Consider the following 7,896-nt stretch of genomic DNA (forward strand, 5'->3'; position numbering starts at 1 on the left):
ATTTGAATATGAAAAAAGTATATTAACACATTTCCCACATACGATTATTCTGTTACGAACATTTTATTGTTACAGAAAGCGTTCATCGTAGAAAGCTTGTAATATACACCCCATACAGCTTTAACGGGGTTATCACATAATTATATTGAAGTAACATGTAGTGGAAAATGCGTGTGCGAGTAGAGTACGCAACCGCAAATCAACCGAATACTGTTTTGTTTACCTGTGTTTTTCCGTGCTTTCTTTTATTCTTATGCATTGTCGCATTTGGCTCTCCGAGTTCTTTTTGTTCCATCCATCGCCCGCTGTTTCATCAGTGCAGTCTTATATTGACAGAATCTTACTATTCTGGTCTTTGTGTTCGGTTCTATTTGCAATTTCGTTAAGCAGCGTAACCGCTGAAGGGTGAGCTCTTTTGAAATTGGTTGAGGATGTCAGCGTCGGAACGAGCACGAAGAACTAACATGAGGCCTGAAGACGATTTAGAGAAGGATATAAAGAAATGTAAATAACATCACACCGCTATTTCCTATAGTTTTCTTTTCTTTCCGGGAACGCTCCTGGCTAACTGCTTCTGTAAATTTCAACCACTAAAAACGCGACGCCGGCGAATGAAGACGATGTTGCCTAGACATTGTGGGAAAGCAAAAACCTACGACTGTAACTTTTTCCCGCTTTCTGTGAAAAGGTCTCTAGACAAGTGCTGCATTATGCTTCAAAGGGGTCCGATCTTAACGTTCCCATGGCAATTGTGCCGCGGTGTGAAAAAAAAGTAAAAAGATCGCGAGTGACGCTGACGAACCGAAGCCATTGCTCTATTGCTACTATTGTTTTGCTAATCTAGGCTAGGAAAAAAAAACTTCGGTTTCTTACTGATGCTTCACAAAGTGAGAGACATCGAAAATTTTATTGGTATTATATTGATTTTGTTCTTCACAGAAAAAATGATGAATCTTAATAGATTTCTTCCATATCGTAGATATGTAAACACATGTAAGATCTGAATGTCTGTAACTCTGCGACAAACCGCAAAATTTATGCTCGCCTAAGAAGAAAAGGAACATTGGGGGAGTCGATGCACGGCTCCGGGGTCTTGTCCGGCAAATCTGATTGTGGTTGCTGTTTCTTCAACTACTGTTATTACCGCTGTTACGTTTTTGAAGTCGATGACGCCGTATGTTCCGTTTGTTCAATAAATTGCCCGTTTTCTTTTCGATATAGGTATTCCTATGTTGCTTTGAGAAGGGAAGCTTTGCTGAGGCCAAAATGTCAGATACAGAAAAAGGACTAGCGCACGTCAGCGTGAATAAGAAAGGTCGTATCAAGCGTAAAACCCTGACGCCTCCTTTTTTGAAAACACAACCAGGAACTGATACAGCATAAATTAGTCAACGACAATTCCGTAGTTTTGTATCAAAGAGAACCTGACTACTAAAATTGACGACCTCAAAGATCGTTTTGCGAAGTACACCCATTGTACCAATAACTCGTATTCTAAACACATTAACAAACCTCGTTTTGTGATAATGTAACTTCTATTTCATAGTACTGAATTCATATTATATTAAGTTTATGATAAATCCAAAAAGCTGAAATTCGCGTGAAATATCCTCAGAAAATCGAATATAACTAGCCAGTGAATTTTAATATTAAATAACTTTTAAACTGCGTGCCACCGTCAGACGAAATTTATCGGGTTCATACTCCAGTTCTCTGCATATGCGTACAAAAACCGGTCAAGCCTACTCCAAATGGGTTCAGAAGAACATCTTTTAGTCCTTAAAATAAATTTTCCATGGTGAATTTTTTTGTTCCTTAACGGCCATAGTTTTGCGGAAAATCATAGAAGACTGGTGAAAACAATAGGACAGAAGCCTTAAGCGAAAGCACAATAGACAAATAGTACAAACGATTCAAGAACAAAACTGTAGTGCTGAAGACCAGCGAGGAGGTAATCAGATGTTGGGACCCGACAGTTGGGACAGGAGTGCAATTGAAAAGGCTTTTTACGAAAACAAAGCTCAAATTCCAAAGGCTCTCTCGGCGAAAAGCGGCATGGAAATGCAGAAACTGAGTAAAAATGGGTCCCCCGTGATTTGGCCAGTTGAAAATGCGTATGGTGCATTCCGCATGCAATTTACAGACTTTTAATCAACAAAAAACCCGCTTAGAGGTACAGTCACCGTAGACGAAGCATGGGTTAATCTTTACGGCCAGCCGGAGAAAAACCAGGCTGGGGGAAGTCAAGTTTGGTATCAGTGTTGGGTGGGTTGGAACGTAACGTAATGGTGGTACTCGCAATAAACATCGGAGGCATTTGCTACTATGAGATACTCGTTGAAAATAAAGCAATAGATGCAGCCCGCTATTTCGAGTTCCTCAAGAGACTTATGAACACTTGGCACAGCAATCGAAAACACGCAGCCTGATCACTTGGTGATATCATCAGACCTCACCGTCATGCCTCAGTTGCTTTCTGGATTGAGCAAAAGAATGTCCAACGTTGGCTTTAGCCATAAGAAGCCATAGATAAATTAAAAATGAAAACGCGTATGGTAGTTACATGGCTACACGGAACCGGTCAGAATGTTGAGAAGGGTATGTAAAAGATAAAGCAAAGAACTTCTAACACAACTAGCTAAGTTCCATTGGAAGTTCATTTTAAAATTCGCCGGATTCGCTTGTCACAGCAGTATATATATACGCTAATCTGTATATATATGTATATATATATATATATATATATATATATTTATATATATACATACACACACAACTTAAAAAACTTCTTTTAAAAAAAGAGAAACTTTAAAAGAAAAAGAAACTTTCTTATTGACTAAGGCTTCTCAGAAATATAAAGGTTCCCAAGTCTCGATCGAGCCTTTTGAAGGCTTATTAGTACAGTTGGCTGCCGTTTAATCGATTACTACGGTAGAGTTATCCCACGACAGTGAGGCGAAATGAGGATTCCGTCCGCGACCTCATCAATCATTTGGTTTGTCAACTACCATTATGCTTAATATCAGTGGAACTTCCCATCCTCTTATACCTCTCGAGTATCCTTGGATGTGCGCTTAATGAGCCAGTCTCGACGAAATCAACGTCACGTAGGTAGTTATATATAACTCTTGATAGAAATTGAGCTACGGACACTCGTATCTAACATCCTATAACTGAACAGATCAACACAATGCTCTAGTTTCAACGCAAATGTTTATGTGTGTATCTATATATGAAGCAATCACATCGGCCGACATTTGATGTTTGAAATCAAAACGATACTTCTCTAAACCGTATCAGTGTCCTCGACTGCTGATTGATCAGCTTTAAAAATTATTGTTATTTCAAAAAGTTTGGTTTTATTTACACAATTTAAGCAGAACGGATTGCATTTGTTTTACAAAATTTATACGGGTAGTATTGCATCGTATTCGACCCAATGGTTACTACCAGATTTCCATAATCGTTGTAACCGTCGGATAATTGATGCGAGTTTCTCATTTCCATTATCCAGTGTCGTCAATCGAGGTTAAATTTCAAACAATAGACGTAGTGCTTCTCGTAGCGCCACATAATCGTTTAATGCAGCACCACGACTGACGACAAAAGTAGCCTTTCTCCTTCTATTCCTTTCCTTGGAAAGGTAAGTCAGCAGTAGCGATATCCAGAGCGCCATGCCCTTCATGCAGAGAGAAGCGGATTGAATAGGCTGCTAATAGTTTCCTCACGTCGAAGCCACGGACGTTGGATCAAGGAGCAAGAAGTATCCTCCATGCGAATGTAAGTGTTCCTGGTAGACCTGTAAAAGGGAACGTTTGTATTACGGCGTCCAGCGGTCGCTAACTTTTGATGGAAGTTTCTCCAGCTGTAGAGCTAGATACAGAATGAGCAAGGCCTAGTGCTAAAAATAGCAGCCAGTCCACGTCACACTAAGATCAACAGTTTTTTTTCTCAGCATTTAATTCGTTTACAAGCTCATTTGACTCGTTTAGAAGCGGTCGAAAAGCACAGGCGCAGCTCCGATAACCTGGTCTAGGATTATATGAATATCCTTACTGTATCTAGTCTGTTTTCACCAGCGTTTTGGTGCACAGTGATGCACGCGGTTGGCGGTAATTTTCTCGTTCGTCAGCTTGACGCATGTCGCCGTTCTGTATGTATGAGTACAATCCCTTCGGCCACTCTCTTATTTGTCTGTCTTTTTCAGATTACAACATCTAAGATATTACTGTTTATCACTTTTAATTAGTCCAAGCTCAATAGGAGACATCGCTAGTCTCCACACACTTCTGGGGTACTCTATAGATCGTAAGCGGCACCCGGAAATGCTTCATACAGCGCGCGGCGCTAAACAAAATGCTTGTAATACATTGACGTGTGATAAAAAAATGCCCGCGTTGATGGTGCAACAACGGATTACAGACCCAGTAAAAAGAAAATCCAGCCTCAAAAACATTAAGAGTAGTTCTGAAAACTAAGCTGTGAACTAGTGTCCCTCTGATGGAGAAATATATACTGAAAAAGTGTTTCATCGAGGTCTGCAGGAACCTAGCCAGTAATATGAACAGCAGGATCAAAAATCCTGCTTTTACTCTTGTAGGAAGCTTGGTAGTTAAACCTGCAGATGAGTGTGAGCGTCGATACTGCAGTTCAGCGAATTCGATCGTCAAAGGGAGGGATTTTGAAGTCATTTTATTTTTTACAAGCGTTCTAAAAATTATAGGAGTTTCATTTAAGTCATCCTGACCCTCAAAAGGAACGATTTTCTAATTACGGTAGTGCTTGGATCCAAAACATATCTGGACAATGTTAAAAGCGTTAGTCTGAACTATCATAGAATACAGTAGGTCTTTACGTAGACGTTGCGGAATATTTTTATATCTCCGTAAAGAATTCCTTTAGCGCTGCAACAGTTATCTAGATCAAGGAGCAACCTGTTTCCAGAGACTGGGTCGCGTAGAGATTATTAAAAAACATTTTTAAAGACTCAGTTCTAAATTAGCTGGACGTCCCAGTTATACTCATTTACTTCCTATTTCCAGCTGGCGGGCAACTTCGCCTTAGTTGCACAGAATTGAAGGTACTTATGATTATCGGATATGTGACCGACTTTTTGTTACTGTCCTTCCAAGCAACACTGACCGCAAACATTTTCCAAAACAATGTCAAGAGTGCATTCACATCGGGCGTAAACAACACAGTTTTTATTCGCCTCGGTAGCACGGCTGAAGGTTTCGGCTCCACCAAGACTGCTGGTAGCAAACTCAAGCATCCTAGCCCTCTACTGCCTAGCCAGTTAGACATTAGTCAATGGGCTACCGTTAATTTCCCGCTCAAAGCAGCTCTCCTTTAATGATTTTCTGCAATTACAGATGGGTCAAGCTGATATATGTGCTGTAACTCGCGGCCTCTGCTTGACAGATCTACGGAGTATAGGACCTCCGGCCCTGAAACACAAGCACTCGGGTATAGCCGCACAATCCCTTCATTCTTTAAACCCCTTCGTCGTCGAGGTTCCCAAAATGGGCTTTCAGGCTGCCATTAAAAATTTTCTTAATAGCTCTGAAATCCCGGTAGCCTGTGAACTTGTTGCTTTTTCGTAGATAAGTGAAAGTAGGGTAGCCTTTGTCCGCAAGTGTTGGAGAAGTTTTGTTCTCTGGTTATCAGCTACTCTGTTGATAACCGCACTTCATTTTACCGCCATTCTTCGGGGCTAATCTTTCTACTCTCTGCAAAATAATGTCTATTTATTCCACAGCTATTGGCAAAATTAAATGACCTCCTGCAAGGAAGATCACCATTCAAAAACATGCCAGCCATTTATAGTCCCGTCAACTTGGCCCAGCTGGAATGACGATAGACTAGAGAGGAACCAACGAAGAGACGAGCTTATTCTTAACTCTGATTTTGAGAATGCATTGAACATTTTAAGACAAGATCTCATTCTGAAGTCGATCGCTAAACATCTGCTAATGCTGAACCCAAACAGCATTCTGTTGTAAAAATATCACCATTTCTCCAGATTGCTGGGCCCAATAGTGTGATCGATATGGGCCAGCTTCCTTGTGCATTGTCGCCTATGAGCTAATATGCCACTGGTAGGAGAACCAAACAACTCGTGGTATCTGGATGTCGCTCCTTTAGACGGTGCATTGGGTGCTTACTTATATGACACTATTAAAATGATCGATATTGCTGATCTGTTAAGCCTTCAGCTCAACGTCGTCTGACGTAAACTCTTTGTATTAAGGGGTTAGGAGTTAAGGAATGACATTTTTTGCTAAGTTAGAAAGCTGCTATTCAAAAACAAAGCGCCCGTTGTACAACAACGCCGCCTGAAGCCGACATCTTCAGAGATTATGCTAGCCCACGGAATCGAAATTTTCGTGTTATTGTCCTCTAGAAGTCTTATTTTTAATACCTATCTGGCATTATATTTTTTTCGGTCGCGGTATGCGGATGCTATGAATTATCTTACATTCATCGGTCTATTTGGTAATGAACAGAGGGGTTGCCTCATAAGAACATCTAACGTGAATCTTAAAAGCCGGGCTTAGTGTCAAGTTCCTTACCGATCCATATAAGCAACTTAAGAATCCGAGCGGAAGACAGTTTGATGCACAGCTAGCTTTTACCATAAGGTTCTTGGTAAACTCGGTCTCCTCTCCTTATGGTAAAGTTCTCTTTGAGTATACCTCAAACAACGCAGAAGAAAAAACAGCGGGGTAGTCCCGAGCCTTTGGGGTGGTGGGTATGCCACCTCACCGAATGGTCAAATGTTCACTTATCCTAATCGCCAATGCTACAACATTTCGTAAGGACATGGAAAATATCTTACGCTCTGACAAAAAAAAGAGGTGCGAACTTAACACAAGGAAGCAAAGAAGGCACAATTGACAACCTAAGCTACAACATAATTATCATACTATGATATGCTCACATATAGGTATATCTTGGCTGGTTCTGTCTTCATTTCGATTTGATTGTGCCCCGAGGTGTATATTTGTACGACAGAAACGTTTCTCAGCTAAGAGCCATGTATTTTGCACAAACAATCTCAGTGGTCGACTTGTGCAATTGTTTGTGCAAGAAAGTATGGTACATTGACATATATCTTAACATTAATCTCTTCTAGATATTATGTAAAGAATTCCAATATGTATTTTGTTGTCAGCGTATGGCGACAGTGCGTTCACTCCGAGAAGATGTAATCTGAGCGACATGTTTTCGGTCGCTGGCCTAGCTAGGGGAATATATAATGGATCTCATTTCTTACTTATTGCTAGTTGAATAGTGTTCCGAAGCTCTGTTGCAAGGAAAAGGCTGATATCGGACCTAAATTAAGCAAAGCCATATATATATATATATATATATATATTGAAAGTCAAGCTCAATCAAGTGAATATTGAAGTTGCAATACCAACTTGAAGTTATCAACTGTGTTGAAAGTGACTCAATTCAGTAACTCGACCGGTTGTTGAATAAGCTTACTGCGACTAATTCGAATAGATGTATTCATAACACAGCGATAGAAGAAAAATGCCAATGGATATATTTTTGAGGACAATTTAATGTTTTGAACTCGCTCGAGAGAAACCAACGCGTCACTCGACAACCTACTTTTTTCTTGTGCTACCTTAATTGAAAGCTCAATTAGTATAATTCACGCTGTATTAAACAGGGTTGTCGTGATAACGTGGAATGGCTCCATGTTTTTGGACACATCGTTTATCTGTTAGCTATGCGTTGGTTTACCCATAACTCAGGATTGTTTTATGCATCTATCGAAACTATTGGCATCTTTGCCTGTTCGAAACCTGTTCGAGAGAGACCCGTTCGAAACAAGCACATACGTTCGACCTATTCCACTTAATTCTATCCACTGGCGGAAAGTAA

This window comes from Varroa jacobsoni, unplaced genomic scaffold (assembly GCF_002532875.2).
Source record: "Varroa jacobsoni isolate VJ856 unplaced genomic scaffold, vjacob_1.0 contig03134, whole genome shotgun sequence".
NCBI lineage: Eukaryota > Metazoa > Arthropoda > Arachnida > Mesostigmata > Varroidae > Varroa > Varroa jacobsoni.